Raw genomic sequence first — 18,362 nt, forward strand, 5'->3', positions numbered from 1 at the left:
GTGCCCACTGGATGAGCCGAAGCCTCGCTCTACTGGATATGCTCCGAGTGAGGTGCACCTGCAGACTCCCTCCTAACCCCTCCCTTCCCTGTCCCCATGGTTTGCTTCCAGCCTTCATGGGAAGAAGCAACCAGAAACATTGGAGCTATTACTCAAATGTTCTATATTATGTGAACTGATGATTATGTGAACTTCTGTTTTTGCCAAAAAGCCTAGATGAAGCTGGGGTTTTCAACAATAATTCTAATGAAAACTATGAGCCAGAAAATGTTGGGTCCAGTTTGTATTGTGCTGTCAAATAAAGAAGCCCAATTAGCAAATCTGTATCCAGGTAATGTCCCCTATCCAACAAGGAAACCTGTAATATCATTGGATCATGTGGGATGCTTTGGGTTGCAAGTAAAATGAAACTCAACTAACAGAAGCTTAAGCAGCAAGGGAGTTGATTATTTCAATAACCAACCCAGATCCACGGCTGATTAGTTCCACAACTAAATGACATCACCCAGAGCCCAGGTTCTTATCCATCTTGGTTCTTGTGTCCTCCTCAGATGTCAGCCTGCTCCCTTCATGGTCACAATATGGTGGCCACAAACTCTGGGCAACACATCCTCACATCAGAAGCAGAAAATTATCTTTTCCCACCGGTTCAAGGATGGGCAGATAGTAGAATCAGAGCCATTGAGAGCTTAGTTGTGAACGTGGAGCAGAGGTGAGAACACCCGCCCCCGCCCCCCACAGGAAGATACAGCCATGTGGGCTGCTAGAAGCCATCTTGTAACTATGTGGTGAGTGCATAGCTGAGAATGACTTGAATATTCAGAAGAGAGAAGAACCAAGCCAAGAGACAGGTAAAATTGAATATGAACGTCATTCTGAAGCCACATATGCCCTTGGCCTTTTTAAGTTACATGAGCCAATAAATTCCCTGTTTGAGAGGACAATTCAGGGTGAGTTTTCTGTCACTTGCAACAGAGACCTCATTCATACCCTTGTGTCATTTTTCCGATCCTAGACTAATCCTCCAATTCTGTTTTTCTTTTTAAAACTATTACTAGTTGAGACATATACCTGCCCAGTATTCTTTAAAGCTCACAAGGTCATGATAAGCTGAGAAATGGTCACAGATTGGAGGATTTTAAGGACACTTGGCAACTAAATGCAATGTAGTGGCCTGCATTGGATACGTGGAACAGAAAAGGCTATTAATGAAAAAATTAGGGAAATCCAAATAAGGCTTGCAGCTTAGTGCATAGAATTACACCTACATTAATTTCTTAGTTCTAGCAAATGTGCTTTGGCTATGTAATGGGTTAACATTAGAGAAAACTGGGGAAAGATTATATGGGAACTCTCTGTACTATCTTCACAACTTCTCTGTGAATCTAAAATTATTCCAAAGTTAGAACTTGAATTAAGTAGATTACTGATCACTAATATTCCAAAGTCTACTCTAGTAAACACTAAACTCACCTGACTTTTCCAAATCACAGATGAGAAGGTTAAGTCCCAAAGATTTTGGGACTTCCTCATGGAACCTGGAGATTCATGTCAGAGCTGAGCCTGGGACCCAGGTTGTATCACCTGGATACAGAACCACCCTGCAGCTCAGGGACCCCAGGACTTCACTCAAAGGAAATGGTTTCCATGGAAACAGCTCTTCTCTGAGCACACTAAATTCCCTTGCTGCTCTCCATATTAGCTCTGGACTATTACATTTCAAAGTCCATTTTTCACATTAGTAAATTACACAAGTATAGCAGCCCAGGAATGAGCTATAACACCATGCAAAAGGAATTTGTACCAGAAATTTAAACTACCATATGGTCAATGGATTAACATTCACCATAAATAGAAACCATCACATTCTGTGGTGCCTTCCAATGACATTCATATGAATTAAGGATTTTCTGAAAAGCAATACACTAAAAGTGTTAGCCCAAGCCACAGCATTTCCAGAGACAGATGTTGAAGGGGCTATATCTCAAATAACTTAGGTAAGCGTGAACATGGCATTCTGGAAAACTCTTTATCAGATGACTCAAAAAGTGGCTTTAGTGATGGAAGACACTGATGTCAAATAAGCAGTTGCACAGATGAGATAGAGTGTGTTTCTTAAAATGTAAAGGAAACAGCAGATTAAGCCATTACCACAGTGAATTTCTCCATGCAGAGTTTAATGATACAACCGCAGGATGAGACACTTTGAATAGAAAAGAAATACCCCAAATCCATCTACTTTCCCCCCAAACCATAGCAATCTCATTCTCCAGGCTCCCCCTCCTGTAATGTTTTTCTGTCATCTGCACCCCAATACTAAGAGCTGAGTCCAGGGTTGGTGACCAATGTTAGCTCCCTTCTCTCCTTGTTTTCCCCACCCAATAATTACTTCTCTTCCATCTTGTGAGCATCGGCCCTTGGGCAGAGCCCAGGCATTCTCTGGAATGCTGATCCCAGAATGTCAGAACCCAAGGGATCCCTGAGAAACATGTGCTGAAGTATGCTAATTAACACCCTTCCCTATAATTGCTGGTGACTATTGGAATTATCTGACAAAAGTTATAACAGTATTTCCCCTTCATTGGCACAGAGATGACTTAGGAAGCACATCATGATAGAGGAAAGCCACAATTTCTGATGTTGGCCACAGTGTCCCCCATTAGCTAATGGTTATATGACAGAAGATAAAAAATGATCTTGACAGGCAGGCATAATGGGCCCCAAATTACAAAATGTAATTTAGAAAGAATGTAGGCAGTGCCCTACAGTTAGGTTCCAAAAAGTGCCTGCAGAGGCCCAGGAGGCAGCGTGTGACGCCAGCAAGAACAGAGACCAGGGCCTGGGAGTGCCTCTGACCAGCCTCTGACCAGCTGGCCATGCTGGACAAATTGCTAGCTTCAGGGGATGCAGCTTTCTCATCTGGAAAATAAGAAACTCAAACGAAATGATCTTTCACGTACTTCCCAGATTTGAAGCAATTCTTTGCCACTGGTAGAAAGATGACTCAGTGAATCGTGGCTCGTCCTCATGATAGAGTATCATGCAGCTGTTACAGGCCCCATGTTTCCTGAGAAAAATCTGATAACACGAGAAAGTGCTTGTGACATGAGGAAGAAAATTAATATGGGTTGTGGTTTTTATTTTGCAAAAAGAAACAGAGATGCCTCTGAAGAAAAATAAAAAGATTAGAAGAGAATAAAAACATATTAAGAGTGTTTGCCACGAGTGGGTTAGTTTTTGTCATTCAGAGCTCTTAAAACTATATTTATCATCACAAAGGTAGTAAACGCTTGATTAAAAAAATGCTCCAATGATGTACAAGTATATATAGGAAAAACTAGTTTCTCCCCTTTTGCCTACCACTGCCACTCTCTAGGTGTGTGTGAAATAAATCAGACTTCACTGTTTAAAGCTAAATTTGCTACAAGCATCCTTTGTTTCAAGCAGTCTACAAAGAGAAAGCTAGAAACAGAGATGGTTTTTTTTTTCTCCCTTGTAAACCTTAGGAAGACAACTTCCATGAAATATTAGAATAAAAGTAAGAATGAGATAAGAATAGAAATAATAAATAAATCCAGGTACTAGCACATTTGTAAATGGTTTTAATGGAAGTCTAATAATCAGTTTTATAATGACTGTGATACTTGGAGTGTTTTTATTTCTTAAGTATTTGAAGCATTTAAAAAAGTCTGATAAATTGGATTTGTTTTAGAATGGGATTTAGGGTATGATCAATGTTTGGAAAATTAAATAATTTCCCATCAATGGGAAAATGACTTAGGAAATCTAATTTGTGAGTCAATGAGATTTGTTTTATAATTGTGTAAGTGTTGTGTGAATATGTAGAGAAATACAGTGCATTTAAAGTTAATGGAATGTAATCACTTAAGAAATTTGGAACGCTGACAAATGAACCATTAAACAAAGTACAGAAGTATTAATTCCTCTTCATCCCCAAAAGCCCTCAAACATTAAAGAGTTGTTTATGTACATGCTCGGAACCCAGGCCATACTTCATTGAGGACCCTGTTGGCTAAGCCTACGGCACAGGGCATAGGAAGAGAGAAGCATGGGAAGTCGGCCTCAATCCCACCCTGAGGACCCCCTGCCTCTGCCAGAGCAGTGCCTGAATAAGAGACTCAGTCCTAGCTGGCCACAGACTCTCACCTGTGACCAACAGGGTGACACCCTTTGTGATGAGGGCCACAGCAGCAGCAGAACAGAAGTCTCAAGGGATCTCAGAAACATCAGCTGTGATGACTGATTTCTGGCTTCTGGGATAGGTCTGAGTTCTACCACCATGAGGCATCATGATAACACACAAGTAAACACAAATTAACAACTTGGACACTTACTTGTCTATTTATCCCAGAAGGATAGACCCCAGGAAGAGAGAAAAGATGAGTTGAGATTGGAGGCTTGAGGTCTATAACTAGAATACTGCAAAGAGAGGGGATCCTGGGTGACTCAGTCGGTTGAGTATCTGACTTCAGCTCAGGTCATGATCTCATGGTTCATGGGTTTGAACTCCATGTCGGGCTCTGTGTTGACAGCTCAGAGCCTGGAGCCTGCTTCGGATTCTGTGTTTCCCTCTCTCTCTGCCCCTCCTCTGCTCACATTCTGTCTCTCTCTCTCTCTCTCTCTCTGTCTCTCTCTCAAAAATAAACAAACATTTAAAAAAACAGAATACTGCAAAAAGAGATATGACCTTAATTGTACCCCAAGCAGATGAAGTGGGACATATTGATTAGTTTTAAATCTGTGATTCAGGTGGAGTGCTATTGTTCTGCTCCCAAGCATCTATTCATTTTTTTTTCTCCAGGTAGCTATACCACACGTCTGTTCTGGGAGAACACCTTTCCTCGTGCTCAGTACATTTGTTTCTAGTGTCATGGATCCCTACTCATAGCTTTACCAGTGGGAATGCAATCAGGACCGGCCAGTCAGGGCATCACTTGTAAACTGCTGTGAGCCTAGAATTCCATGGGCTACCCCATGGAGCGCTAGAATGAACCCAACACAAAGGAAAGCTGAGCCTGTGGTCTAGACAGAGAGGAAACACCATACCAAGACAGTCCTTGTGTTTTTCTTGGACTTTTCAGTTACATGAGCCAACAAATTATCTTTTTGGTTTAAATCAATTTGATGTGAATTTGCAATCATTTGTTACCAAAGGAGTCCTAACTCATACACATAGATCAAAGGGCTTAAAACAATGTAGACACTTCATCAGGGAGAGAGGTAAGGAATTGGATAAGTAATTCTGAGACAAGAAGACACAGACTACAAGATAACTCTCTTCAAATATCCCTTATATAAATGTTACCAGAAGATTAAATGTCCACCCAATAAGTATGAGCTTCCTAATTACTAAAGTTATCCAATAAAGGGACCAACTCCTTCAGGTGGAGGTGAACCCTCTATTAGAGGAACAATTCAGTCAAGGGTGGATGACAAGGATGTTGTCACTGAGATTCCTTCACTGGGTAGGAAGTGTGACTCTCAAATAACTGAGACAGTCAACAGAAATTGGCTCTAACAGTTAACAGAAGCTAGGGTCAGTGAGTGAAGATGCTGTAAAACTCTGCAAAGCCCTGGCTTGAGGAGTGAGAAGCTCTGGTGCTCTTTGAATTGGATTTGGTTTGTAGCCTGATGCTTCATAGTGACAGAATTAATGTAGAAGTCAGAGAAATCACTGGAAAGCACTGAGAACTGACCACTTCCCTCTCATAAACCACGAGTTATTTAAATAGGAATTCTGTAGTTGGTTTGGAATGCTGAGTTTGCAAAGCTACTTCTGTTGATTTGGCCAAGATGAGAGTAAAACATGGAAGAGGCCAACCCAGAAGTTTGGTAGGAATAAAGGATTCTAGACACACCTGCATGTATGTGTGACTGTGGAAGTGACTAAAGTCAGCTCAGGTCCCACATCCCATTACCAGTCTGTGATTTTTGTACCAACATACACCTAGTGTTAGGTGCCCAGAGATTGAGATGGGCACAGACCATTAAAGTTTCCATTGGTATGGCAGGTTGGTTATTTTCCTCACATAACCTACTTCTCTGACCTCTACCATACATTACACTGCAATCACTTGGACTTTCTTTGGATTCTTCAAACACACCTAGCTCATCCCATCTTAGAACCTTGGCTCTTATTTTTCTATCTATCCAGAAAGCTCTACCTCTAGGTCTCTATATGGCTGGCTTTTGGGGCTGTTCAAGTCTTAGTTCAAATGGCAAATCCTTTGTGAGTTCTTTCCTGACCACTAGTCCAAATTAACAACTCTGTCCCCAAACACACATCCTCACCTAGAGAGAACCCATCCTTTCTATCACATCATCTCTTTCATTGTCTTCCTGGAACTCATTACTATTGGAAATTGTCTTTCTTATTTGTTTGTAACTTTCCTTTCCATTAAAGAATAGCTCTGTGAGAGCAGGGACCTTGTCTGTTTTGTTTATTGACATATCCTCACCTTCTAGAACAATTCCTAGAATGAGGTTCACATGTCATGAACATTTCTTGAATAAACAAAAACTGGCTGAGTAAACCTGCTCATTTTCACCTTGATCTTGGAGAGGTTTCCTTCTACATAATATACTGTTTTCTGGAAGACAGAGCAAGTGAGCAATTGGTGTAAAAAGAGACTCTTGTAGAAAGGACTCATCCCCCATATGGCAACTTGCCCTTGAATTGGTTTAGGATCCTGTGGTGATGAAGAAGGGAATATAGAACTTTATCCAGAGCCCAGCCTTTTCTGTGAGCACATCTAATATACTCTTCAAGAGTGAGTTGACCTTATTCTTTAAAAAGGAGCTACTGTTTAATAGCCATTGAGACTGACTTCCTTTTCAACCCATTGTCTCTCCTTTGGTCCTTGGTGAAGATAAGCATAGACAGAGCCCTCCCTCCTCCACTCTAAAAACCCAGTGAGTCTTGAGTGGAACTCAACTCTTGAGTGTGGCTATTGTTTTTCCTCTTGGTATAGATAAATAATGACTTATTGGCATCTCCAGTGCCTGAGACAGTTGTTAGAGGATGGTTTTTAAAGTCTGAGTGCACATCAGCAAAGCCAGGGTTGGATCACCTTCCAAAGGACTTTGCCCCATGGGGAACTTCTTTCAGGAGAAAGAGACTTGTAATTATTTAAATTAAAGAAGATGGGAGGAGTACTCTTTGGAATGTCATCTAACAGGCTGTTCTGAGTTGGGAGCAACTGCAGGATACCCTAAACATGTTGGCCAATACAGATAGAACTGGCTTTAGCATCCTGGGGAAGTCTGAGTACAGGGTGTGGGGCAACAGGCTTCTTACAAGGAATTTTTAAAAGCATCTTGAATACGAGAATGCCATCTCCAGCACTGGGGCCACTATTTGGAAGAGAGAGATTGCTTAGTGATGGAGTAAGGGAGTGAATAGTTATGCCCCAGGGACCACATCCATTAGAAAGGTGGCCATGGGAGATCTAATTTTTGGCTAGCATACTAAACTGTTGGGATGCATTTTGTTTCTTGGTTTGCTTTTTTAAGCTACTGGAAGCACAAAAATATGGTCCATCCTCCATTCACTCACTCATTTTCTCATCAACCAATATTATTGAGTAGCTGTTATGCTTCAGACACTATTCTTTGGTTCTAGGGATCCAATGCTGAAAATGGGATAGACAGGGTCCCTTTGCTCAAAGGGCTTATGTTCTAAAGAGGAAAGCCAGGCAATTAAGAGATATTTGCACAAGTGATTAACAACATATATAAACTTATATGTAGGAAGCTTGGCCAAATGAAAAGAGGGCCTCGGTGGCAGTTTCTTCCCTGTTTTACCCGACCTGTTGAAAGCCCTTGCAGGTGGTGGGGACAATGGGGAGGAGGAGGATGATAGCAAAGGAAGGAGATGAGCACTGGACCTGGATCCCTAACTACCTATACTTTGTACAGAAAAGAGGCTAGATCCAGGAAAGCACAGAAACCAAGGGGCCCCTTTTTCTCCATTTCATTTTCTGTTCAAGCCATGTTCTTATAGGCAAGTGGTTCTGGGAAGGTCACTGTTGGCTCACCCTATCCTTAAACCATTTTTCTCCTTCTCTTCCAACAGCTGAAAAGCCACATATGGTTTCTCTGACACGGCCTTTCTCACAAGTTGTCAGTCCAGGTCCTCCAGGAAGCAGATGCGGAGATAGAGTTGGCAGTGCAACAGATTTATTTGGGGGAGATGACTGTGAAGGAGAACAGGGAGGAATGAACAGGAGTTGGCGGCGAGAGTCTTCAGACCACAGTCACTTCTGATCACTGTGAAAGGAGATCAGTGGAAGGAGAATTAAATAGGAAGAGCCTCAGAGCTGTACAGTCCCAAGATAATCGGCCAGCCTAACTGGGAGCTCTAGAACAAAGACTGGTCATTAGAGGAGTCCTGCATTGTACAGAAATTGTCAGGTCCTAGTGCCTCCACTGGACACAGTCATTGGTTGTTGCTGCCCAGGAAAGTATGGCCATAGTTCAAACACAGACACAGATCCTGAGGGTGCTGCAGCTGGAGGCTCCTATCGACCGGCTCCCTCCTGAAGGGAAGGTGAGCTGCACACTGCCATGGCTGCCACCCAAACCCAGCTTGTGGTAGTGCTCTCACTTGCAGGGACATTCTCCACTGCTGCAGTTGACATCCAAGGGAGAGTTTCTACAAGCAGAGCCTTGGCCTTGAGGAAACACAGTAGGGATGAGATTGGGGAAGTAGGCACGTACGGTACCCAAGCCCCTGGGGTTTGAAGGGATACCAGAAATGCCTTGTCAAGGTTTGAATGGTGCTAGCTACAATGGCTAAATGGACAGCTGGGGGCAGGAAACACAGAGATTGGAAGGCTTGTGAGTGCTGTCCAGGGAGACCAGAAGTGACTGACTGCCAAGACAGCCACAATGGACAAGTCAGTGATGGAGATGCAGGATGAGCTATGCCACATGCTCCCCACACACAGGCAGCCCAACCCACACGTCTGGCACCTTCCTTGGTTCCCTGTATTTTCTTCATGGGGACCTAGACACCTGCCTCTCTAAACGCTTCTATACATCCAATCATATTGATCCTTCTGATCCTCAATCACTTATTATCCAATGTTAAAGAAAAAAACCTGAAACTTGTTTTAATTTAAAAAAAATCCAAGAGTTAAACTGAATCTATCTTAAACTAATTTTAAGTCCAATTTCTCTAAATAGATGCAAACCATCATCTTAGCAGTGCACTTTGTCTAATTTGGTAGTTCTCTGAAAAACTAACTCTGAATTTCACATTCAGTATAAGAGGCCCTTAGACACATCAAAGTTTGTGTCATACCATGAACCAAGGAGTATGCCGAACTAAAATCTCTGTATCTAAGGTCCAAAATGAAATAAAATAACGCTGACCCAACAAAGTGACTCTATGCTTCAGAGCACCCTACACATTACAAACACAAAACCTAAACATCCACCTTCATGATGAGCACCATTGAGAGCCCCCCACAAAAAAGACCAATTCCAAACCCTGTGTTCTGTAGTCTCAAAACAAAGGTGATTGCGGATGCCTAAAATGCAGGGGAGGCACAGGAGGTGGGCAGTGTGCTGAGATTAAGAAAGACGATGGATTTACCCAATCTTTGCTCTTGGAGAGCATGAATACAATAAATTCTTGCACAACAGAATATAATTTCCCACTAGTGCTGAGCATCCACTTTCTTGTTTCTCTTTGTGTTCTCCTGTGTGTTTCCAGGCACTGTCATTAATTTGTGCTGCATTCATACCAGTTGTATATGTCTGATGGCTAAAGAGCATTTTGCAATATTAAATTATGAAATTTGGTTGTTAGCTGAATTTATAATATTTAAGTATGTTGGCCTCCATTTGTTCTCTTGGCCTGGGCCCCACAAATGTGAAAGACAGGCCTGGACAATGGCATCCTAGTTACCAAGCAGAAGTCAACAAAAGGATCCATGTCAATTGGGCCACAGTTCATGAAAACATTCCCATGATGGATCATTAGCAATGATGATAATCAGAACAGCAGTTCCGTAAATAAACCAGAAGTACTGGTCCTGTACATTTTCCTCTTGTAATCAGCTCTTTGCCCTGTTCTGCACAGTGTCTCTGTGTGCTGCAGAGTAAGTGCTATGAGGAGCAGCCCTCACGACTCCAGTCTTGGCAGCCCTCTAGTTGTAAAGGAAGGACCACTTCCTGTTCTACCCCAGCCCTTGCCCTCTCAATGCAGGGAATCTGGTCTCTCTGAAGGTCTGCTCCCTGGTGTTTGCAGGGTGTTGCAAGGTGCCATCCATCATTGGCTCTGGAGCCAGGCTTCAAACAAGCTTCCAGATAGCCTCCTCACTCATCTTTGGCCACAGCAGTGCTACTTCCTCTGCCCAATGTCTTTGTGAGAGCATCTCTCTGCTCGTGGCTGGGCTGAGTCCTGCCAGATCACTGCTGTAGGGCCCTCTACTTGAAGACCTGGCTCTCCCATTGGCCCCTTTTTCCACGAGCAGGAATCTCTTCTCCTCTGCTGCTCCACACATCTCCTCGGAAAGCTCCCAGGCTCAGCCCTCTGCAGAGTCCCCTGTGATGCTCGTTTCTCCCAGTACCCAGATATCTTCCAAAGACAGGGTCCTCCTGTGGTATCCTCTATCTGGCTATCCACCCTCACCTGACCCAATCCCCAGGAATCTCCATGACACACAACAGCCTCAGTCCAGAGAGAGAAGGTCTTTCTCTTCCCACACTACCAGTGGGAGTGCTGAGTGGTCTCTTTCAAAATATACATTTAGTCTTCCCCAAATATGGCCTTTTCAAAGTAGACATTTTTATCATCTTTAAAGGAAAAGAAAAGGCCATGCTAATGTCTAATTCCACTGCATACTTTGTTACACATCTAACAATCTATCTGACATCTTCTCAGCAACAAGTTCCCCATTTCCAACTCACTTCTCACAGTTGGGCACACTCAGAAGGGGAGGTCAGAGGCAACACTGACCAGACATCACACGTCTTTGAGGAGAAGTCTAGAGCCTAGTTTTGGAGCCTTCTCTAAGGAACACAAGGCTGCCTTCACTTGTCCAGACTATCAGAGATAGAGGACTATGCATCTTAGTCCCCCGATTTTACAGGTGGGGAAATTGGGTGCATACAAGAAAAGCAACTCCCTCTGAGAGTTGGAAGCAGGGCAAGGCCTCTGACCCATGGCACTTTCCATCATAGAAAGGCTATGAATTCTGTTCCCAGGAGACAAGCTATGCTTCCTCGGTAAAAAGGAAGGGACTTCCAGGGCCTTTTTCATCACCCTAAAGGAGGATTGTGGCCAGGAAGTGTAAGCAGAAGACCTTGAACAGTTGCCAACTGAGATTCTGAGTAGAACAAGGGCAAGCTGAGAAGATGCCCAGGAAAAGAAAGGAGGTGGTGATGAGTAAGTGAGATACACATCTGATACAGGGATATGGTGAGAGCACTTGATACAGTTTCCCAGGAAAAAGATCTACAGCCCCCAGGCTGGCCATGTGGAACCCTGGAGCAGTGATTTTCAACCTTGGCAACACACTACCATTACCTAAGGAGCTTTAAAAAATACAGATGTCTGGGCCCACTCCAGAGACTGACTTATTTTTTCAGTACAGCTTAAACATCAGCATTTGTAAAAGCTCTCTTGATATTCTAGTAGGTAGCCAAAGTTAAGTTCCAGTTCTTAGAAGAAAAGGCCCTGGTCCATCTCATATTAGGGTCCCTGCTTTAAAAAGAAGTAAATAATGTTTAAATAGAAAATACTTAAATTATTTTCCCATCTTATTCTTAGCCTGTACACCAGAAATTATAACTGTTCTAGCCTAAACTGTCAGATTTTCTGCTGAGATCCTTTTCCTGCTTCCACTTCTGCTACCACTGTTAGATCTCCACACCTCAGGTTCTATGAAGTCCTTTCCAGTTTGGTATGTGGCTCTGTGAAAAATATTTGGAGTCATCACTGCTGAGAATGTAATCTTAAAAAAAATCTTTCCCTTCTAGTCATGATAAAGTAACCAGTATCAGACTTGTCTTCCCACCATAAAAAAATGAGAAAATTGGACAAAATATATGAGACAGCTGTTTCCAAATACTGGACAACAAGCAAAACAGGACTATGATCAAGGCTTCCAATTACCCTGGCTTTCTGCCAGGAGCCACTTTTCCAGACAGTGGTACAGAAGAAAAAACACAAGCATTGCATTACAATTTTGCCAAGTGAAGCCAAGATCAGAGTTCAGAGAGGCAGAAGCAGCTGGAATCCATGGGGCAGAGTACTGGAGAAGAAAGAACTATGCAGAGAAAGAATTCCAGAAATCTACACAGAGGTCTCATTTTTCTATTGTTGAAAACTTCTGTGGATGCTCAGGGTAAAACTCTAAGAGGCTTTGCAAAGAAGCACTGGGAATCTATGCAGAACAACCTCCAAAGCTTACAGATGTGAGATAGCAGAGATCCAACCAGAGAAGAAGGATCTCAGTGGACACCTGGGGTACTCCATAACCTAAAAGTGTTACATCTTAGGGGCACCTGAGTGGCTCAGTCAGTTGAGTGTCCGACTTCAGCTCAGGTCATGATCTCACAGTTTGTGGGTTCAAGCCCCACATTGGGCTCTGTGCTGGCAGCTCAGAGCCTGGAACTCGCTTCGGATTCTGTGTGTCCCTCTCTCTCTGCCCCTCCCCTGCTCATGATCTGTCTCTCAAAAGTAAATAAATGTTAAAAAAATAAATTTAAAAAACAGTGTTACATCTTAGTAGGAACATTAAAATATACCCAAAGTGAAGGCTACTTTAGATCTGCTTTAACAAAGCTTAAAAGCGAACCTTCAAAAAAAATTAGCTGACCTTAAGTTCCTTATGTGTATGCCAAATAAAGTACAATATTCTTTAAAGATAAAATCAAGGGGCGCCTGAGTGGTTCAGTCAATTAAGCATCCGACTTGGGCCCAGGTCATGATCTCACAGTTTGTGGGTTCGAGCCCTGCATTGGGCTCTGTGCTGACAGCTCAGAGCCTGGAGCCTGCTTCAGATTCTGTGTCTCCCTCTCTCTCTGCCCCTCCCCTATTCATGCTCCATTTCTCTCTGTTTTAATAATAAATAAAAACGAAGAAAAAAAATGCTTTTAAAAAGACAGGAAAACAAAAATCATCCCCTGAAAAAGGTAAATGTCACAGTGCTTAGAACCCAATAGAAAATTTCTAGACATACAAAGATGCAGGAAAACATGACCCATAACTAAGAAAAAAATATCAGTCAATAGCAACATACTCAGAAATGACAGAGATTTTGAAATAAGCAAACAGGTGTCTTAAAACAGTATTATAAATACATTAATATAAATAGAAATACAGAGAAAAGAAGTAGAAGATATAAAAGAAAAACAGAAACTCTGAGGATAAAAAATACAATATCTGAAATGAAAAGCTTAGTGGATGGAATTGCCAGTAGAATAAACATTGCAGAAGAAAAGGCAAGTAAAATTGAAGATATAACAATAGAAATTCTCTAAATTGACACGTAGAGGGAAAAATGTATACAACCTGGAACCATAGACACCATGAGTGAACCATGGAAACATGTCACGTAGTTGAACATACGCATAAGGGGAGCAGAAAATACTTGGAGAAGTACTATCTGAAAAGTTTCTGAATTTGGTAACATTTTCTAATCACATATCTAATAAATTCAACAAATCCCAAGAAAGGTATACACAAATAAAACTACATGAGGGCATATTGCTAAAAACCAAAGATAAGGAGAAAAACTTAAAGGCAGACACAGAATAAAAAAAAGACATACAACATAAAGGAAACGAAATGAGAATTACCATAGATTGGTCATCAGAAAAAAATGCAACCAAGAAGACAATGAAGTGGCATCTTTAAATTGCTGAAAGGAAAAACAGATAATCTAGAATTCTATAAGTGAAAATATGCTTCAAAACTGAAAGCATAGTAAAGCCGTTTTCAGACAACAAAAGCTGAAAGAATTTATTATAAACAGACCTATTCTACAAAATAATATTTCTTAAAAATACAAGTGGGAAATTTTTAGAAATATAAATAGAATTTTTAAGGCTAAAGGAAAAAGTCTCTGATGGAGTCTTGTACAAATATAAGGGAATGAAATGTACCAGAAATAGTAAATAAATGAATACATATGTAAGATTGTTTTCCTTTAAGAAATTTATTCAAAAGTTAATTGTTAAAGAAAAAAATAACAATATATTAGGGGATTTAGAACAGAAGCACAATGTATGATAACAATAAAATAAAGAATTAGATGCTTCAGGAATATTGTTGTAAAGTTCTACATTGTACCTGAAATGATATATATTATTGAAACGTATATATACATTCTAAATCCTAATTGAACCATTAAAAAATAAGACAGACATATAGCTAAGAACTAAAGTGGAGATAAAATGAAGTAGCATCAACTTAATTAAAAAAACAAACAGACCCAACTATATTCTATTTTTAAGAACACTACTTAAATCATAAAGACACAGAAGTTGAAAGTGAAAAGATCCTTTATAGAAAAACACACACCATGCGAACACTAATTATAAGACTAACACAGTTATACCCACATAGATGAAGTAGACTTTAGTTAAAAAATATATTACCAAAGATAAAGATGAACATTTCATAATGTTAAAAAAAAGTCAATTCACAAAGAGGACATAACAATCCTAGACATTTGTATACCTAACAACAAAACTTCAAAATGCATGAAACTGAAACAACAGAACTGGAAAGATAAAAAGACTTCATCCACAATTATAGTTGCATATTCCAACACTCCTCTCATTAATTTATAGAACAAGTAGACAGAACACCAGCTACTATACAGGAGATTTGAACAATAATCAACCAACATCTCATTACTATTTATGGAACACTCCACCTAAAATGGCAGAGCACATACTCTTCCCAATGCACAGGACATATTTGCCAAGATACACCCCATTCTGGCCCATAAATAAGTCTCAATATGTAAAAAGAGTGAATTATATGTGCTCTGCCCACTCAAAATTAAACTAGCCATTAATACCAAAAAATATCTAGAGAAAAGTCCCCAAATATTTGGAAATTAAAGAAAAAATTTCTTAGTAATCTATGGGTCAAAGAAGAAATCATGATATATTCAGAAGTGGATGAAAATGAATACACAACATCTCAAATTTGTGCTCTGCAGCAAGAGCAGTAGAGAAAAATTTGTAGTTTTATATGTTTATATTAGAAAATAAGAAAGGTTTAAAATCAATCATCCAAGCTTCCCTTTAAAAAGCTAAAAAATGAAGATCAAATTAAACCCAAAGAAGAACAAACAGTGAAAATCAGTAAAACTGTAAAACTGGACTAACAATAAGAACATCACTTTTTAAAAACCTCGTTTTTTTTTAAAGATCAACAAAACTGGTGAACTGTTAGTTGGATTGATCAAGAAGAAAAAAGACACAAATGGCCACTATCAGGAATGAGAGAGGGCACATCACTACAGATGTTATAGATGTTAAAAAGATAAAAGGGAATATCCTGGACAACCCTATGGCAGTAAATGAGTAAGTGAAATCTGAGAACTTCAATGAAATGGATAAATTATTTGAAAAATACAATTTACCAAAACTGAAAAAGAAAAAACATCTGACCAGCCATATGCTTACTAAAGAGATTGAATTTGTAAATAAATTTCTTCCCATAAAGAAAACACCAGTCCTCAATGACATCACTGATTAATTCTTTTGAACATCTCAGAAAGAAATAATACTAGTACTACATAAATTCTTTCATAAAAGAGAAAAGGAACATTTCTCAACTTGTTTTATGAGGGCAGTGTTACCTTGTTACCAAAACCAAGCAAAGATAGTACAAGAAAAGAAAACTACAGATCAATATCTGTCATAAATACAAAAGCAAAAATCTATAGCAAAGAAAGTTCAACAATATTTAAAGTGGATAATGAAATATGAGCCCGTAGGGTTTCTGTCAAGAATGGAAAGCTGACATTTGATAATTGACCAATACAATTCACCATATTAATGGCATAAAAGAGGAAAACTACATGATCATATCATGAAATGAAAAAAACAAATGGACAAAAAAAGCAAACAAAAACATTTGACAGAATTCCACATCTATTTGTGGCTAAAGCACTCAATCAACTAGGAACAGAGAGGAATTCTTCAACTTGTAAAAGGCATCGATGAAAACCTGCAGTAAAAGATGGACTGCTTTCTACCTAAGATCAGAGACAAGGCAAAAATGTCAGCTCTCACCATTTCTGTCCAGCATTGTAGAGGACATCCTAGCCAGTGACAAAAGAAATAAAAGGCATACAGATTGGAAAGTAAGAAGTAAAACTTCCTTGTTTAATGTGTATAGAGTTTCAGTTGAGCAATATTAAAAAGTTCTGGAGCTGGATGGTGGTGATGTTTGCAAAATGATGTGAATGTACTTAATGCCACAGAACCGTACACTTAATAATTAGTAAAACAATAAATTTTATGTAATATGTATTTTACCACAATGCAAAATTAATAAAAATTTTATAATTAAAACTGTATTTATACTCCAGTAACATGATCATGTGCATAGAAAATCCCAGTGAGTCTATAAAGATGCTACCAGAAGTAATAAGTTCTAGATCACACAATGCAAAGTCGTATACAAAAATCAAATGTATTTCTATGTAGCAGCAAAAAACAATTAGAAAAGGAATGTTATAATACCATTTATAGTACCATTGGAAAAGCATTATATATTTAGAAATAAATTTAACCCAAAAAATGCGCAAGACTGTGCACTGAGAACTACAAAACATTACTGACAAAAATTAAAGAAGACCCAAATAAATGGAGAGGGAGCATATGAGTTGGAAGACTCAGTACTGTTAAGAAATCCATTCTCCCCAGATTGATCTATAGAGTCAGTGGGGATTCTATAATTTATACAGGACTGCAAAGGACCTAAAATAGTTAGGACAATTTTTATGAACAACTAATGTGGAGTACTTACCCTACCTGATTTCAAGACTTACTAAATACTATAATTATCAAGACAAGGTATTATTAGCATTAGGATTGAGCACAGAAATCAGTGGGACAAAACAGAGAATCCAGAAATGAATCCACACATATGTGGCCACTGTTTTTTGACAGAAGTGAAAAGGTGATTCAACGGTGGAAGGCATGTTTTTGGAAAAATGGTGCTGGAACAACTGGATATGAGAGAGAGAGAGAGAGAGAGAGAGAGAGAGAGAGAGGAGAGAGAGAAAGTGGGAGAGCAAAAGAACCTTTACTCTTACCTCATACAATATACAAAAAACTAACTCCAAATGTATCATAGACCTGAAGATAAAGAGTAAGTATAAAACTTCTAAAAGAAAATTGAAGAGCAAATTTTTATAATCTTGGGGTAGGTGAAATTTCTTAGACAAGATACCAAAGCACAAACCATAAAAGATAAAGATATTAAATTAGACTTCATCAAAATTAAAAATACTTCTGGGATGCCTGGATGGCTCAATCAGCTAAGTGTCCGACTTTGGCTCAGGTCATCATCTAGCAGTCCGTGGGTTCGAGCCTCTCATCAGGTTCTGTGCTCGCAGCTCAGAGCCTGGAGCCCGTTTCAGATTCTGTGTCTCCCTCTCTCTCTCTGCCCCTCCCATGCTCATGTTCTGTCTCTCTGTCTCAAAAATAAATAAGCCAAACCCCCCCAAAATTAAAAATACTCCAATTTTTAATAGACACTATTAAGGGGGCATATGGGGGGCTCAGTCTGTTAAATACCTGACTTGTGGTTTCAGCTCAGGTCATGATCTCACAGTTCATGGGTTTGAATCCCACATCAGGCTCTATGCAGAGCCTGCCTGGGATTCTCCCTCTATCTCTAAATAAATAAATAAATAAACAAATAAATAAGTAAATAAATACTTTAAAATAATTAAAAAATAAAAGACACTAATGAGAAAATAACAAGGCAATCCACAGAGTAGGAGGAAATATATCTAATTAATACACACACACACACACACACACGCATATACACACATCTGACAAAATGCCTATATCCAAAATATATTTTAAAACTCATTAATAAAAAAAACAAACAAATATGGGCAAACGTTTGGACAGAAACCACAAAAGAAGATATATACATGGTTAAAAGCACATGAAATAATGTTCAACATCATTTTACCACGGAAATGCAGAGTAAAACCATAATAAGACCTACAGCCTACCAATTAAAGTGGCTTAAATGAAGAAGATGGACAATACAAGGTGCTAACAAAAAAAAAACATGGAGCATCTGGAGCTCATACATTGGTGGTAGGGATGTTCAATGGTACAGA

This window comes from Suricata suricatta, chromosome 5 (genome assembly GCF_006229205.1).
Source record: "Suricata suricatta isolate VVHF042 chromosome 5, meerkat_22Aug2017_6uvM2_HiC, whole genome shotgun sequence".
Lineage (NCBI taxonomy): Eukaryota > Metazoa > Chordata > Mammalia > Carnivora > Herpestidae > Suricata > Suricata suricatta.